At 40.9% G+C, this 19,098-nt stretch overlaps 1 pseudogene; it reads left to right on the forward strand.

The window, feature by feature from the left end:
• Positions 1-911: 911 nt before the first annotated feature.
• LOC148513838 (olfactory receptor 10A3-like) lies at positions 912-16,564 on the forward strand (annotated as a pseudogene).
• The last annotated feature ends 2,534 nt before the right edge of the window (positions 16,565-19,098 follow it).

Raw genomic sequence — 19,098 nt, forward strand, 5'->3', positions numbered from 1 at the left:
TGAATTTCAAGACAGCATCTGGATTCAAGTGTTTGTTGATTTGAGGTCCAAACTTGAGAATCTGGAAAGAAATCATTTGGAGAATGAAGAAGACTGCCGCTACGAACAGGAAATTTGGAGTGCTTGGAACAGATTACCAGACACTTTTAGTGCCTTGAAAAATCTAGGAATGGCTTTACTCACAATTTTTCCCTCAACATACTTTTGTGAGACCTTATTCTCAGCATTAAATAATATTAAAACAAATAAAAGAAACAGACTGACAGATGAAGTTAGTAGTGCTTGCTTGGCCCTGAAGTGCACAAATACAACCCTGCAATTAAAGATTTAGCAAATGCAATTCAGCAACAGAAAAGTCACTAAGGTAAATCATTATTTGTTTTTTGCTTTTTGAACTAATAAATATAATAAATATATTAAAAATATAACTCTTTCTTTATTAGGGCTGCAAATATCACCAAATTATTGATATTTCTTGAAGTGACACATGACCCGAGGAAGGCTACACTTTTTCCCGATTTACGACACACCAAGCTGAAAAGGTTAGCCATCACTGACATAGGACATAAATTACCTGTCTAAAACCCACTGCTTTAATGGCAGATAATGGAAGTAGATCTAATACCATCATAGCCACCATGTTGTCAGTAATAATTTCTCTGGCAAAGGATTATTTAACAGTCAAATGATTTTTTTAAAGCCCACTCTGATGGGAAGCTACTAAGAAGCTTGACTTTGTGATAAAATTGAAAATTGCTATAAGATCAGCATTGGCTTTAGAAAAAACTAATACCTGCTGTCAAACCCACCCAAATAATGTACTACTGTAGCTACTGAGAGGTGAGTTTGTGTGTGGAATTACATTCTATAGGTCATTGATTTATCATAGGCCAATAAAAAGGGACACAAGCATGTGCAATGCCATGGCTGAAAGCAATACAGCATTCACAGACAATGACATGCTCACCACTTTCCTGAGTAATGCACCAGCACCTGAATTAGGTAACACACAGCCTATAGAGGCCTAGTTTTTTTAAGGTGTATTTGGTGGTTTTTCAATTATTAAATGCTACAAAATTTTAAACATAATATTAAAAAAAAAATGTAAACCAAAGTTGATTCTAGCTATGGCTGTTACTCCTGGCTACTGTTTATAGCCCTTAAAACCACTAGACTTGTGAGATAGTGCACTTTCGGACTATTACAATTAGGTTTAGGTTAATTTATATGTCTAGTGGTATGATATTTTATAGTCTACCTAAGGTTTTAGTAATTTGCTATTTTGCTGTCTATTGCATATGATGGAAGTAAACCAAACTAAAATACACAGCGAACAGTTAGGGAGGCAGATCTCAGAGCACAGATGGTGTGAGGCAGGTGAGGCAGTCTCTGATTATTAATGACTTCATATATTTATATTATTGCCCATAATGGTTATATATTGTTTTCTGACACCTTATAAGGTTACCTTGGTGATTTGTTTATATGTGCATCTTGTAATCACAGATGTCACTTTCACAAGTATAAATATGCATTTCATTTCAAATACAAATAACCAAAAAAGTTCACAAAAACTATTGTTTTTATTCGTTATAGATACCATTATTACAATTTGAGTGTTTCAGCAAATATTTGTTAAAAAGCCAACATTTTAATCACGTTAACTAAACAAAGATCGACATTGTGGTTTTAATATAAAAATAACCTGAAATAGGTATTATGAATGTTTACTAATGCAAAAAATATTCAACACAGTTCTTTTTTTTCTTTTAGGATGTGAGGCATGGGAGGAGTGTTCAGGGTGATTTTGTGATTGGCCATTGCATAGGTAATGCCTGGGTGGAGTTGTTGGGACAAAACATGTTGTGGTGGAGGCTACAGGAATGATTTGACCACAAAATAAATTAATGTTTAACTTTCTAACAACATGTGTATGGGAAATGTGCATTCTAATTTAAACATACTTTTGAGCCTTTATAGCTCTGACCAACAAGTTGATGCTTTCACTTAAGTGCACTAATAGAAATGGCCTCAAAAATGTCCAGTGCAAAAGGTAGTGCAGCTCCATGGGTGAGAACAGTATGGGTTGGGTACAGGATCCCAGCTGTCATGATGCCAGTGCTCAGGATACTAACAGCAGCATCCCAACAGTCAGAATCCTGACATCAAAAAGGTAAGTAGCCTAACCCTAACCTCTAACCCTTCCACTAACCCTAATCCACCTTTCCTTTTGCCTAACCCTAACCCTCCAACCCACAGCCTAACCATAACCCTCCCCATAGTGCCTAACCCTAATCCCTAACCCTAAACCTAGCTATCCCCCTTAACCTAATACTTACCGTCAGGATGCCGGTGGTCGATATTCTAGTGACGGGATTCTAACTGCTGTTGGTATTCTGGTGCCAGCATTCTAAGCTGGCATCCCAACTGCCAGGATGTCAACTACATCCCACTCTTCTTGTGGTTCAGGTGAAGATGAGAATAAATTAAGACAATGATGTATTCTGGGTAAGGGTAAGTGTGTTACAAAAAGCACTGTACATTGATTGTTATTTTGATTAAAATAAATTATTTTTAAATAAATATTTTCTTTTGAAAACCAAACATTTTTATAAAAAAAATGTGAAATTGATGACAATACAATAAATTATGCAATATATGTCAATATATTGTCAAAATATATGTTATTTGAAAAATATATTGTAATGAAAATGTAGAGTAGCATACATCAGGTACATTACTTGAAACAAATGGCTTTTAAAAACCAAAAAAACACAAAAAATCATTAAGAAAGGCTATATTTGTAATCTTACTAATTAAAGGGTTATGCTTCATAATCATTGCTGCATAAAATTCTTCTTCTCCCTCTTCCTCTTCTTCTCTCCCCAAAGTACACATAGTGCTTTATGTTTACATTTGAAAAAACACAAGATATAAAATAGGCTTAAAAGAAAAGAAAACTAAGCAGTTGGTTTGTATTGTTTTATAACCAAAAGGGACATGAGTTAAAAGTTGTGAATAAGCAGTTGAGTAATGAGCCTGTTTGTTATTGATTCTAGAGTGAATGCCTCTCAAACTGTGGAGCTCATTCAGACCCATTTGCTTGCACCCAGTGTATGCAAATACTGTGCACACCCAGCAAGGTAGGCGATTGCACAGCAAGGCATCAGCATGCCCACTATGTCTTGGCATGCGATCACTTAGTGTATGCAGATGCCCACCAGCCATTCATAAGATGCTCACTTGTGCACATCATCTCCTGGAAGTGCTTGAAACCATTGGTACATCGAGCACCATTGGATGCGATTGCAGCACTTGAGGTTGACTATACCCTGCCAAAAGCACTGCGATCACTTAAGTGTGAAATAAAACCAGGTGATGTGTACAATGAAGCTGCCTGTTAATTTCATTATTCCTGCCTCGGCAATGGCATTAAGACAGTCAGGCACGCCTGCATTTGCACCTCACTTTTTCAAAAACATGTCTCCACAGGAAGAGCAGCTCTTCAGAAGTGATAATTTAGTAAAGGAGGCATAATTTCCACATCCCCATACAAAAGTATGTGGACTGTAGATCGTATCGGGGGAGAATTGTAACCAGGATATATCAGTGATATCCATTGCATTACTTAACTAATGACTGGGTCTGTAACTTAATTTCTACAAAAGTTGGAGAAAAAGCAGTGCTTAAAAAAAGATGCAACTGAGCCAAATAATGAGCAAAATGATGCATTGTGCTGCTTAGTCACATTTTGCTTGGCAATGAGGCTATTTGGCATGATTTTGGATAGGTCCACATGGACACATCTTCTTGTTTTAGAAGCTCATGGATAAAGAGATGATTTTTACCCAATCCCAACTAGCATGCTAATATAACTGCTGCCAAGCATTTGCTCAGTGTTAACAGGGAGGGATTGGGCAGGGTGTCATTGGTCCTATGTGTGAATACTGGGGTGTGTAAATTAAGGTAAGTCTGATGATTATTCCTTGGCACTATGTAGCAACTAATTCCGTGTTGGGATGGTAAAATGCTGAAGCCAAAATGAGAACCTAACCTTAGATCCATCATACAGTACTTTACTACTGGAATGTGGTCCTAAGCAGTTCCACCAAATGTTCGATATGAATTAATGTCTACCATGGCTCATATTGCTAAAACACCAATTGTATCTCTCTCTAGAAGAGATGTATTGTAAACAAACTTGTCAAAATGTCCCATAGTACTTGTCGGAAAGTAGAGGGGATAGCGTGACTTCAATGTAATTATTAGTCTCTATGCTATGCTTGACCTTCAAATTCTAGGCTGTCAGTACGGGGAGGGAGAGGGGCAGACCACATGCACAATGGACCCAGCACTATTCTCAACCGCATGCAGTCTCGTATAATGCAGTCAGTCGGAAAGAGGGGAGGGGTGATCAGATCCTTTCTTACCCTTTTTTTAGAAGCTGGCATTCTCGTATTAGGCAGCCACAGCAGTCCTAGTGTGGTAAGTATAGCACTTGGTCTCACAGTGTTTTAAAGGACAAATCAAGGTACCAGGTGCTGGAATCCTAGGGGGTAGTAGTCCTAACCAGTGTCTCTGCCAATGTTCAGGGGCAGTTTCATCAGATCAAATTTTTTAATGAATGCATGTTTTAGCGATTTTTGCATCAAGGATTTACAGGAACACACTTTTTTTTAATGCCAAACCCTGCATTTTGAAGTGCGAATTACAAATTTGGCTTTAAAAAAAATGTAAACACTTTTGCCTTAAATGATTTCCCTAACATTACTGCAAATTCTTTTATTCATATTTCTGAAATTATTGCTGTGTGATATTATTTTAGACTATATTTGCAGGTATATTATATATATATATATATATATATATATATATATATTTATTTACAAAAAGTCCTTGCAGTCCAGCACTCCTCTATCAATGGTAGAATGGCTCCGGTGCCCTCAGCAAAATGTTCATTCAAAGTAAGCAAATCAAGCTGCGGCACTTGGAGACTGGTTATAAATAGATATATTAAACAGTGTCAAAAAGTAATTCCAATGTTTTGGAGCACTGAGCTCCGTTGTCAAGGTGTAAACCAGTCTCCAAGTGCCACAGCTTCATTTGCTTAATATATATATATAAATAATATAGCTGCATGTTAGAGTTTGGCAATCTGGTTGATATTTTGAGTGGAGGGTGCTTTCCAGATAAATTGTATATAGCAGGAATCCTTATTATTAGGAGCTATAGAACCCCAGATGTAAGGAAAGACAAGTGGTATTTCTCCCCAGGTGAAAACAAAGTGATGAATTTAATTCAATAGCTTCATGTGCAAGTTGAGTTTCAAGGTTATTTGGACCTTTTCAGCAGGAAATGTGTAACATGCAAAGAAAAATAAAATCATGTCTTACCATTATAAGTGCAGTTCTAGTGTGTAAGGAGCTTGGCCATGCCGGACGGCCTGATGAAAAGGTTCAAGTAACCTTGAAACCTTGAAACATTGACTTGCAGATGAAGCTATTGATCTGTGCATGCATCACAGTGCACGTGCCCGAACTAGCCACTGCGATCGGGAATGAGTGTGGTTGGTGACGGGTGGGGGGGGTAGTTGGGCAAATGCAGGCATGCCAATTTGTTGAGACGGCGTTGCAGGGGCATTCATAAATTAGTCACTGCAATGCAATATGCAGCCTGAGGTCTCTTAGCGTGCGCTGAAGTAAGCAATTCCTGAGTGAGGTCTGACCTGCCTTAACTGTGCGTATGGGTCCGATGTTGCTCAATGTTACTGATGGTTTCGCTATGTTCCCCTAGTATATGGATGTGTGTAAGGGGAAGGGGGCATCCTTATGTTAGGATGCGATTGCAATGCGAATGCAAACATTTGCATATCACCGCTGATATTAGCAACTGTGTAGCGTGCCATAGGTCTGCTGCATTTTCTGATGGTGTGATGGATAGTGGTGATCATCAGGCAATATTGCACCATCTATAAATGCTCATAATGGGCTTATTAGTTGTTGCAGATTCACACGTACAGACAAGGCCATAACTAGGGGTGCGAGAGGGATGATTTTAGCTGTTTTCATACATTTTTGAAGAAATCCAAAAACAAAACACTTAAGGACATGATACATAAGACACTACTGTGGACCAAAACACTTCAGGGTGATTTTGCCAAAACCAAAACACAGCGATGATATAGAACTAAGGGCCTGATTCAGAGCCGGATGCTCTGAATGAGTGCTCGCTCTAAATCAGGGAATTTTTTTTTTTATTATTGTGGCCTCTTGGCCACTCGCATAGCTGTTCGTTACCACCCACAGCTTATGCGAGTGGCCATGATGATGGTCGCGATGGTCAAGACCATCGCGACCGTCAGGCTTGTGATGAGACCCTTGCGTAAGGGTCTCGTTGCCGCATGCCCAAGAGTGCTTTTGGCTCGAACAAAGCCAAAAGCACTCCCACTGATATCACCTGTGATGTCAGTGGGGCTGGCCCTAGACGGTAGGCGTTCCCATGGGAATGCCTCGGTCTGGGCAGCCATGCCACCGGCCCGCCCACCAAAGGGGGCGTGCTGTCACTCAACATTGACAGCATACCCCCTTTGGTATGAGACCTGGAGTGACGGTTTGCCCACCGCTATCCGGGTCTCGCACATGCGCATGATGCAGCCGACTCCGTCGTGTTCATGCGCACCTGGCCACCATTGACCCACTTGCGAGTGCATAGCACTCGCGAGTGGGTCTGAATCAGGCCCTAAGACCAGAACACAGGAGTCTGCGCAGCTCTGTAATTATAATACAAACACTACTGGCTTGGCATAACTTCCATTACTGGAGTCCCAGGGCCCGATTCACAGGTGCACACAAAATGCTGATATTCACGGTGCATACATTACACAGAATGTACACTCAATTGTGCTGTTCCGATCGGAAAATATTTTACCAGAAATGGGTTGGCAGAGTGATGGGCGATCCTGGGCGGTGACTGGGAGTTTGCCTGGAGATAAAGGAAAAATAGTCAGTCTCACGAGCGTGTTATGGGGGTATTGGAGGAGTGTCAGTGATAATGGCTGTGTTGTCAAACACGTAAACACAGCCACAGAGACCATGTTCAGTCAGAGAATCTCCATCTGCCATAGGCCTGGTGCAAGTGTCATTGGTTGCACTGATGGTGGAGTGACAACAATCACTGGTGGTGTTACAACATGTGGATATAGTGAAAGTGGGCGTCTTAGTGTTTGTGCCTTCAGACACAGGCAGTGGCGTAAGTTCATCCCAGATGCCCGGAGGTAAGTTTTTATTTGGTGCCCCTCAATCACAGCCGCTGACACTGTATGGAGGAGTGAGACAAAGAGTTGTGGGTGAGGGGGTTGCCGGACATGTTACACTGACAAAAGAAGCTGCTGAGGAGCAGCAACACCAATGAGTAGGGACAGGCTATAGACAGATGGAGGTAGCAGCTGATTGTCTGACCCGGTGCTCTCCACTAGTGTATAGTGGCTTCTCAGTTTCCAGGAAGAGGTGCCATGTATTGGGCGGCTGTAACAGTACACTACAGCCTTACTGGGGTGAATATATTGTGGGCAATGGAGGAGGTGCTCCGACAGTGCTGGACCCTGGTGGAAAGCGCCTCCATTGTCTCCCATACTTCTGCCCCTGGACACAGGCTACTACCCCAGGGGAAGGGTGATACTAGCTTTTGTATATTATAACAGCTATGACTCCGCTTACAGACACAAGAGCAGACGATAAAGGGAGAGAGGAGGTTGGACTCTAACTGTACATTTACAGTTATTCTCATGAATAAATTGTCCCTTCCCTACAAACCCTGGTGATCTTTGTAGTTTGCAGATGCTGCTCCTAATAAAATGATTACAGTCAAAGCTCATGTCTTGTTTGTCTTTGCATATTTACAATCCATACTGATAGAAACATGCATCAGCCACTTTAATCAAATATAACATAGAAAAACACATCAAATGTAAAATCTGCAATATCATATTGTAACAAAAATGTATTGTATCTGAATGACATCAACTTTATTTATTTTCCAAAGAACTCACAATCACTGAAGACAATCTCACTGCAGTCAATGAATTCTTACTGCTGGGCTTCCCATACATTAATGGTTCCAAAGCCGCCATTGTGTTTCTACTGATACTGACAATTTACATTATGACACTCACAATAAATTCTGTGATCATCGTATTGGTGTCGAGAAAATGGCAATTACACTCTCCTATGTACTTTTTCCTCCAGCAACTGTCGTGCAGTGAGATTGTGTTTCTGACTGTTATCATCCCTAACATGCTACGTGTTATATGGCTGGAAGAAGCCACCATCTCTATCATTGGATGTATAGCACAGACTTATCTTTATTGTGCTGTAGGTTGTACAGAATGTTACCTTCTCACAGTCATGTCTTATGATCGTTATCTGGCCATATGCAACCCTCTGCGTTATAGCACCATCATGAACATCGGACTTCAGCGTTCCTTGGTTATCTATTGCTAGGTGTTTGGTTTTCTGCTCCACCAGAATACTCTTTATTTCCTGTGTCAACTTCATTTCTGTGGACACAATGTCATTGACCATTTTTTCTGTGATCTTGCTCCTTTTGTTGAACTTTCCTGCTCTTTCACCTATGGACTACAGTTAGATATTGTGATTGGTGCTATCCCGATAATAGTTATCCCATTTATCTTAGTAGTGATTAGTTACATCTGTGTATTCATAACAATTCTCAGGATCTCCTCTACGATAGGCAGGAGGAAAACTTTCTCCACCTGCAGCTCTCACCTCTCTGTGGTCACTATATTTTATGGAACCTTGATCATTGGTATTTACTTAGTTCCAGCTAATGGTAACACCTTGACCATGAACAAATTGATCTCTTTATTGTACATTGTGGGAACACCACTGTTTAACCCAATCATATACAGCTTAAGGAATCAAGAGATAAGAGTCATCATGGGGAATTTATTTAGCATTAAGAGACCAGGACATGACGAGAGACTTTAAAAAATATATAAAACAGTAGTCAATTTACAACTTATGTTTCCAAAATTATAAACTATAGTAAAGTAACTTATTGCTTTTGGGACTTATAGATTGACTGAAAAGAAAAGCTTGTGGGTTGTAACAATTTGATGTTAGCAAGTTATTGTGCAAATTGTTATTTTTTGTACTGTGCATGTACACAATAAAATGTTATGCCTAACATTTGGATTCTTTTTATGCTTAGGCCCATTACTCTCAGAGGAAGGGGGAATGGAAGATGGAGGGGACTTGTAAGGGTTGGCAAAGTACACTAACCACTTAACTGGTAATATTGCATGTGATGCAACCAGATCCAGAAGTGTGCCATCTGGGAAGGTCACTTCACATGCAACCATGCCAACTGCTTTGTCCACAGTTTCTCCAGAGGAGATACATTGTGCATAAGTATAGAACGGATCTTCTCTGATTTCCCAGACACCCCTGCAGTGATGTGGTGGTCTGGAATTGCCAACATCACAGGACAGAGCCCTTTTGGAGAGAAGTGCTCAGTGCTGTCTCTGCATACCATTTTTAGCCACCGGGCTCTAGGAACCAGAGCTTGTCAGAGGCTTGACCTCCAGTCTGCACCATTTACCAAGCACAGCTCCCTGTCATCTCTCTCTTCTTGTCACCCTCTTCTTGTCACCCACTGGTTCTCACATTGTCCACGTCACCCACTCCCTCTCACCCTCTCTCTCTTTTCAAGCAATAAATAGAGTATAGATACAGGAGTCAAATCACTTAATTTACAACATACTGTATTGCACATTACATTTTAAACTATAAAACATTGTAAAGAGACATGTCAAGAAGACATATAGATGTGTCCCTTCTCAGCTTAGAGGCTAATTGCGTCAAATGTGACTTATTTGCACGATTAGCATGCCGGTGGGTGTATGCGTGTGTGTACATGCACCCGCAATCCATAGGATCTCATGATGCAAATGTTCCCAGGAGGAGGATGCAGCTTGCCGCAGAGAGTAATGAAAGCAATGCTGGCACTCGCAGGTAAATGTATAGTTTGCAAGAGGGTGCCAAACACCTTATCACCTAAGCGCCAGACCTGGGGCCATCACTCTGATTGCAGAGGAGTTCTATCTCACAGAGGACTGCAGTGCTGGGCTACCAGCCTCTACTTGCGATGTCAGTAGCTCCTCCATGGGCTAGCTGCTGACCGGCATTGACCAGCTTCCGTACCTGCTTGTCATGCACGGAGGGTGACATACTAGTGGGGCAGGGACCACAAGCAATAGGTAACCCTAAAGTCACATCTGCCTATGGCGAATCTTCCCATGAGTTATATAGCCAATCCACCCCTAGGAGGTGCTTGCACAGTCTGGCACACAGTAGTATGCAAGGGGAAGGCTGAAGCTAGAATTTGCAAATTTTCCCCATAGACAATGAAACTGCGGCAGCAATAGTTTCCACTTCTAAATCATGAGCTGAATCTTTACATGAAGTGCTACAATGCCAAATTCCGTGCATCATCTATGACTTTGCACGTGCACAAAACTAATTCCTATGTGACTAAAGTCACATCCCAGTGTATGTAGTACAATATGGACCTCATTCAGACCCGCTTGATAGAAGCAATCGCTCGCATCCAACGTATGCAAATTTGTCAAAGTGATGGCATGGGAAGCGATCGCTCGCCAAGGCATAAGCACATCCACTTTGGCTGTGGAAGCAATTGCTCTGTGTATGCAGACACCCATTAGCATATGTTGAGATGCACACTAGTGCACATCATCTCGAGGCAGTGTATTAAAACATTGATACATCGAGGATCATTGGTAGCGATCACAGCGCTTGAGTTTGCCTTACCCTGCCGCAAGCACTGCGAGGACTTCAGTGTAAAAAACAGGCATGTGACGTGTACTATGACACTGGCTGATAATTATGCACACCTTAGAAAAGGCGTTGAAACACCCAGGCATGCCTGCGTTTGCACCTCCACTCCCCCGTTATTAGTGTCCTGCCCCTGTTACCACCAACAAGTGGCCTCTCCTGTCACTCATTTCACTGGGCTGTCTCTACTGGGTGAGTGAGTGGGCTGCAATTGCACAGAGTAGTTCACGCACGTGCAGAACGAAGCGTGCGCATGCGCATTCGCAAACCATCGGACCGCTTGCGAGCACACAGCACTTGCGAGCGGGTCTGAATGAGGTCATATGACTGGTGTTTTGTTGCAGCTGTGATGCAAATAATTTGCAACATGCAAAGGAAAAGATGCTACACTACTCCTTTCCTCTCAGTTGCACTGGGCATCTTGCACAGTACGGCGTATAGGTGATAGCTGTTTGGGGACACATCAGTTTTGATTATTAGTTTTATTTTGAGAAAAAAATCTTTAGCAATTCCTTACCCTTAGTTACATGATACTATAGTACTTCATTATTTTTTGTCATTAGTTGTCGTTTTATGAAAGACTTTATAGTGGTTAAAGGTTTATGGTTATATCCTGTGGGGTATTTGAAGAGTGGATAACTCAGCACTTCAGCAGTACAAAATATACAGGCCGCGAAGTCCAGAGAGTTATTTAGTATTATCCTGGAAAGGCTGATGAAGGAACTGTCATCAGTGTATAACCAGACAGATGGTTTATAAATAACCAACAAAACCATTTCACAATGCAGCAGTTTGTAAATACCCCATAAATTAATAAGGGACATTAATAAATTATGTTACTTGATAAAATTAATATAAGCACATCTCAACTGAAAAGTTAAATCCTCTTTTTACATAATATTTACAATAATGATGCTTAGAGGTAAATTTACTAAAGTGAGAGTGTTTAGAAGTGGAGATGAAGCCCATAGTAACCAATCAGATTCTATTTAACATTTTACCAGCACCTTCTAGGAGATAATAGCTAGAATCTGGTTGGTTGATCCACTTCTAAAAACTCTCACTTTAGTAAATTTACCCCTTAGTGTCTATACATTTGTAAACTTACAAAAATTTCCAATATGCCATTCACTACACGAAGTTTCAAGGAAAGGATAAGGCCTTGGCCTTTCTTTATGAAGACTGCTGTTTCTGATAGCCCTTCTGCTTGTAGTAGTAGTGTTGGTGGTATCATTAAAAAATTTTAAGTTGTTAAGAAGAATAAGACAGCTCCTGAAAAACCAACTGTGTGCCATGAGAAATCGAAATCAAAAATCCCCGAGGAGAGTGCAAGTGTGTCCGCGGTTGCCATTTGTGAGCCTGACCTAAATACTAGTGTTCTAGAGGATCCTCCAAGTTCCAACATTTATGTGCCCTCTGTAATTGTAGGGAAGGGCAGTCAACATCTTGCAGATGTTGTCAGTGAGGATGCTTCTGTGGAATTGCACATAGAGGAGGAGGATATTTTGGTAGTTGAACGCACTAAATATGATGAGGATGTTGATGATGAAGATGTTGGTGATGAGGATGTTGATGCAGATGATGTCCTTTGTGTAAGTAAGACAACAGCTGTTACCCATGGATTGAAAAAGCCAAAACCCATTGTTGTCATGTCGGGGCAAAACACTAAAAAATCCACTTCTCATGTGTGGAATTATTTCCACCCCAATCCAGACAACAGTTGTCAAGCTATATGTAACCATTGCCAAGCAAGAGTGAGTAGAGAGAGGAACCTAAACCACCTTGGAACCTCCTCCTTGTTACGTCACTTAGAGCATATTCATCAAATATCAAAGTGTATGTCGCCATGTTCCAAAACTCAAAATGTAACAAGTCCAGTGTCACCTACCTGCTCCCTCTCTGTAGGATCCAAGCGCCTTCGATCTCCACCACTAACACCTGCATCATCAACATCCTCATTTGTCATTGGGAGTAGTCCTGCTGCATCCATTGTTGTTATTCGAAGCATGATTGACTCATCTCCTATCCGTGATTTCTTAGAAGGATCCTTGATGACTATGCCTGTTGCTGCTGCTGTTGCTATGAGTGGATCTTCATCCCAGAAGGGGACCAGGAGGAATTCTACTTGTAGTGTATCCTCCAAAAAAAATTAACTGTCAAACAATCGTTTGCAAGGGCAAACAAGCATGACAGCAATCACCCAATTGCACAGCGGATTACTGACACCATAACAGCTATGCTGGTATTAGATGTGCATCCAGTATACGCCATTACTGCAGTGGGTTTTCAACAGTTAATTGAGGTCTTGTGTCCTTGCTACCAGACCCTTTTTAGATTCCACTTCACTAGAACAGCAATTCCAAGTCTGTACAAGGACATAAAAAAACCCTTATTAATGTCCTCAGAAATGCCGTTGTACCCACTGTCCACTTGACCACTGATATGTGGACAAGTGGGACAGGGTAAACTAAGGATTACATGACTGTGACAGCCTACTGGGTAGGTGTATTGCCTACAACAGCAACAGCAGCAGCAACATTTACCAAAAGACAGCTGATACAGAGGCAGGCTACTCTTTGTATAACTGGTTTCACTAAGAGGCATACCACTGAGAACCTCTTAGAAAAACTCAGGGAAATCATTGCTAAGTGGCTTACCCCACTTGGACTCTCCACAGGATTTGTGATTTTGGACAATGCCAACAATATTGTGAGAGCATTACATGTGGGCAAATTCCAAAATGTCCCATGTTTTGCTCACACAATTAATTTGGTGGTGCAAAATTTTTTAAAAAATGACAGGGGCGTGCAGGAGATGCTCTCGGTGACCTGCAAAATATCTGGACATTTTAGACATTTGGCAGCTGCTTGTCGAAGATTGCATGACCAGCAGGTACTGTTAAATTTACCCTGCCATCAGCTGAAGCAAGAGGAAGTAACTCAGTGGAATTCTACCCTCAATATGCATCAGCGGATGGAGGAAGAGCAAAAGGCCATCCAGGGCTTTACAATGGCCTATGACATAGGCAGTGGAGGGGGAATGCACCTTACTCAAGTGCAGTGGAGAATAATTTCCATATTGTGCAAGGTTCTCTAACCCTTTGAACTTGTCATATGTGAAGTTAGTTCAGACACTGTCAGCTTGAGTCAGGTCATTCCCCGCATCAGACCTTTGCAAAAACAGCTTTAGAAACCTAAGGAGGAACTGAAATGGAGCAATTGCACATGGTATGTCGGACTGGAGGATCAAGCCCATGATTCACTTCACTAGGATCCAAGAGTCCTCAACAACCACAGTAGATACTGAAGCAGCTAACAGGTAATAAATATTCTATACAATAACAGCAGCTGTATATAAAGGTTTGTCAGACCTCAACTCAGAAAAACATATAAAAACAGAAATTCAGCGCTGTAGGTAAATGTATTGCATTAATATTTAATAAGTAAAAACATAAACATTGAATTTAATCAATAAAACTGTTATCCAATCTACCATAAATCATTAGTCCATGAGTGCTTTGGACCAAATAAAAGTGGTGTAAAATTGGTGCTCAAATGCTGTGTAATCCAAGCCAGATAATTACCAAGTCAAATATCCAATTGTGATTAGGGGGTTCTAATTAGCAGTGTTGGCAAACTTCCACATAGATCTGGTCCCCTGGTGAAAGGTATGGCGATGAGCCGGTACAGCTGATGCAGAGCGTTTCTGGGATCCTCCAACTGGCACTCTTTAATTAAAATAGGTGGTGGAGACTGACACAACCACTCACTGATGCGTTTCGCTGTGACAAAACCAAAGCTTTATCAAAGGTGATGGTATGGTTGTAAAGGAGCCTTTTTATGGTATATAATCCAAGATGGCTGCTAATTTGCAGCTGTTACCACTTTCCATATAAATAACAGATCAAATAGTATAGCAATCATAAAAAGTATTCTAATGAAAGGAGACAGACTTACCCAAAGAGGGAATAATTGCATATATCAAATGATGCGACATGATCATTTGTAAACCTTGCCGTTAGACATATGTGATCCTCTGCGTCCACGTGATGTAAACAGAGTGTTCATGGAATGAGGAGGTTCGTTGGCATAGTAACCATCTATAAGGATGCTGATAGGTCCCATGTCAACCATGTGACACTCTCTTGTGTCACGTGGTCTGGACCCACATGTTTAGGAAGCATTCCGGTCATGTGTTGTAAACAGACAGCAGGTATTCTAAGAACATAATAAACTGAATTACGTTCATACCAAATACTCCGATCACATGATGTAAACAAACATCATTTGATATGTGCTAGGCGCTGGCAACCAGGAGCAATAATAAGAAACAATCTATAGCAATCACATGTTGTTAATATTATATCTGTCTATACATAAATAGGTGGGTATATAGATCTTAAACCTATACAACACTTAACGTATGTGTTATATAATAGCATCATTATTATAATATAATAAGCATCTGGTTTATAGTGTTTATCACAGATCACATGATGTTCATTTACATCATGTGTTCAGAGTGTCTGATACAAATGTAGGTTTGTTTATGATGTTCATCGTTTTCAGAGCATATGCTCCGCATCCCGTAACACTAAGTAATGTACATTTAGTTATTCTTGATATGTATTATATAACACATATGTTAAGTGTTGTATAGGTTTAAGATCTATATACCCACCTATTTATGTATAGACAGATATAATATTAACAACATGTGATTGCTATAGATTGTTTCTTATTATTGCTCCTGGTTGCCAGCGCCTAGCAGAGATCTCATGATGTTTGTTTACATCATGTGATTGGAGTATTTGGTATGAACGTAGGTCTGTTTATTATGTTCTTAGAATACCTGCTGTCTGTTTACAACACATGACCGGAATGCTTGCTAAACATGTGAGACCGGGCCACGTGACACAGGAGAGTGTCACATGGTTGAGATGGGACCTATCAGCATCCTTATAGACGGACACTATGCCAATGATCCTCTGCATTCCACATCATGTGGACGCAGAGGATCACATATGTCTAGCGGCAAGGTTTACAAATGATCATGTCGCATCATTTGATATATGCAATTATTCCCTCTTTGGGTAAGTCTGTCTCCTTTCATCAGAATACTTTTTATGATTGCTATACTATTTGATCTGTTATTTATATGGTAAGTGGTAACAGCTGCTAATTAGCAGCCATCTTGGATTATATACCATAAAAAGGCTCCTTTACAACCATACCATCACCTTTGATAAAGCTGTGGTTTTGTCACAGCGAAACGCATCAGGGAGTGGTTGTGTCAGTCTCCACCACCTATTTTAATTAAAGAGTGCCAGTTGGAGGATCCAATAAACGTGCTGCATCAGCTGTACCGGCTCATCGCCATACCTTTCACCAGGGGACCAGATCTATGTGGAAGTTTGCCAACACTGCTGATTAGGACCCCGAATCACAATTGGATATTGGACTTGGTAATTATCTCGCTTGGATTACACAGCATTTGAGAACCAATTATATGGGATTTTTGTTTGGTCCGAAGCACTCATGGACTAATTTATGGCGGATTGGATGACAGATTTATTGATTGAATTCAATGTTTATGTTTTTACTTATTAAATATTAATGCAATACATTTATCTACATTGCTGTATTTCTGTTTTTATATGCTTTTCCAAGAATCCTCAGTCTTTTGAAAGCTGAAAAATAAATTTTGGCGACCATTCTGGATCCTAGGTTTAAGTCCTACCTTGTGAGTTTTTTCCAACAGACTGAAATCTAAAACTATGCAAAGAGCTGTTGGCAAAAAAAATTGTCAGCTGCACGTAAAACGCCATCTCCTCCATTAGTTTCTGCAGCTGCCAGGAAAAAACTCAATTTTCCTTACAAAGCGCCTGATTCCGAGACGGATGCTCTGACAGAGTGCTCGCTCTGAATCAGGGCCGTTTTTTTTTTTTAGAATGGCCTCCTGGCCGCTCGCATAGCTGTGGGTGACCACTCACAGCTATAGCGAGCGGCCAGGAAGATGGTCGCGATGGTCAAGACCATCACGACCATCGGACTTGTGATGAGACCCTTGTGGTAGGGTCTCGTTGCCACAAGCCCCAGAGAGATTTTGGCTCTAACAGAGCCGGAATCTCTCCACTGACTTCACTTGTGATGTCACTGAGGCTGGCCCCAAACGGTAGGCGTTCACATGGGAATGCCTCCATTTGAGCAGCCATCCCCCGGCCCACCCACCAAAGGGGGCATGCTGTCACTCAACATCGACAGCACGCACCCTTTGGAGCGAGACCCGGAGCGAAGGGTTACCCGTCGCTATCCTGGGTCTCGCACACGCGCACGACGGAGCCAGCTCCGTTGTGTGCATGCGCTCTGGGCCATCATCGACCCGGTTGCGAGCGCTCAGCGCTTGCGACAAGGTCTGAATCAGGCCCAGAATGCCTGCTGGTCATGCAGATCGTTCACCAAAAAATAATATCTGGTCGGGCCTGAGAGAACTGCCTACTAGTGACATGTGTTCTTTCGTGAATATGTATGATACGGTCTCCATTCACAGAATGGTGGAGGACTATTTCAGAGATAACATCCTAATAGGCATGTCAGACAGTCTCTTTCAGTACTGGCACGAAAAGAGGCAATTATGAGGCCCATACACAAACTGGCTTTGCATTAATTAAGTTGCCCACCCTCCAGTGTGTACTCCGAAAGAGTTTTCATTGCAGCTGGCAACCTTGTCAATAATCAGCAAAGGAGCTTCCTCAAAATGTAGAAAAGATGATGTTCATTAAAATGAATTACAAATTCCACGAGGAAGACCTCTACCAACAATTACATCAAAAAATTACAGAGGCGCCTATGGTGGATTCCAGCAGGGACAAATATTGTGTGAAGAAGAGGATGTACACACTGATGGGGATGACAAGGACGAGGACGATGACAACTTGTAATGTAAAGCCAGTTTGTGTATGGGATCATTTTCATTTCAATGTCCAATGCACATTGGCAGCTTGTTTTATGGGGGTCTAAACAAAACAATCATTTTAGCCACAATTGGCAGTCCTTGTCGCTGAAATGATTGTTTTGTTAAACTGTGAATGTCCTGTTTCGTATAAAACACAAGGGTAAGTGGGAGGGCCCAAGAACTATTCCATGTGGCACCTTTTTCCTTTCCATTATGTGCTGGTTGGGGCATTGCTGTCTAACATTTTAAATTAATGTTATGGTCGGTTTAGGAACCAATGATTTGTTTTTAAAGTAATTTATTATCAATTTTACAGCCAGGGGCTGCACCAATGAATTTCTCATTATTAATTATTCAGCATGGGGCTGCACCCAGTGAATTGTTTTTTAATTTTTAAATTAAATTATTAATTATTCAGTCCAGGGCTGCACCAATGAATTGTTGTTTAATTAATTTATTATCAAATTTACAGCAAGGGGCTGTACCATCTATCAATTCTTCAATCCTCAAGGGTATCCCAACCATCACCTTTGCACAGTCCTCAACTCTATTAATAATTATATCAATCAGTTTTGAGCCAGCAAGCTGGATGCAACCTTTTGGCCCTTTAACTAGATGAAAAAAATCAATAATGTAAGCTGTGAGGTGCTCAAAATTGACTGGAAACTAGTGGAAATAAATGTTATTGAGGTTATTAATACTGTAGGAACAAAAAAAGGCCCATTTTATGTGATGTTAGCATTTTTTTTATTTAAAAAAAAAAAATCCAGATCCAAAACCCATAAATAAAACACGGAGGTGAGATTTTGGCAAAAACAATCCAGATACAAAGTCAGGGGAGATACAGATCCAAAACCAAAACCAAAACACTGGAGTCGGCGCACATCCCTAGATTTAAGATACAACAAATTGCTTCAATTTTCCGTCAACTTTCATCAAATTGCCAAATATAACAAACACACATCACTGGCAAACCAGCCTAGTCCAGATTTTTTTCCGTCATATATAATTCATTTATAATAAAAAAATAAATAATAAAACAAATGCATGAACTCAGCAGCAAAATCAAAGGGGTCAAACCAGCATGGGCCCTATTCATTCCAGTGGGTTACTAATAGTGCATGTTTTCCGTGTCTTCTCATGTAATTATCTCCACCTGTGGATCTTTTAAAATGTATCATCCAGTAATGAATATACCTGTGCAACAACTAGGAAACCATGCACTGTTAGTGTTCCCTGAGGAATGAGTTTGGGAAGCACTGGCTTAAGCTGT

Source organism: Taudactylus pleione, unplaced genomic scaffold, assembly GCF_031769625.1.
Source record: "Taudactylus pleione unplaced genomic scaffold, aTauple2 ptg000268l, whole genome shotgun sequence".
NCBI lineage: Eukaryota > Metazoa > Chordata > Amphibia > Anura > Myobatrachidae > Taudactylus > Taudactylus pleione.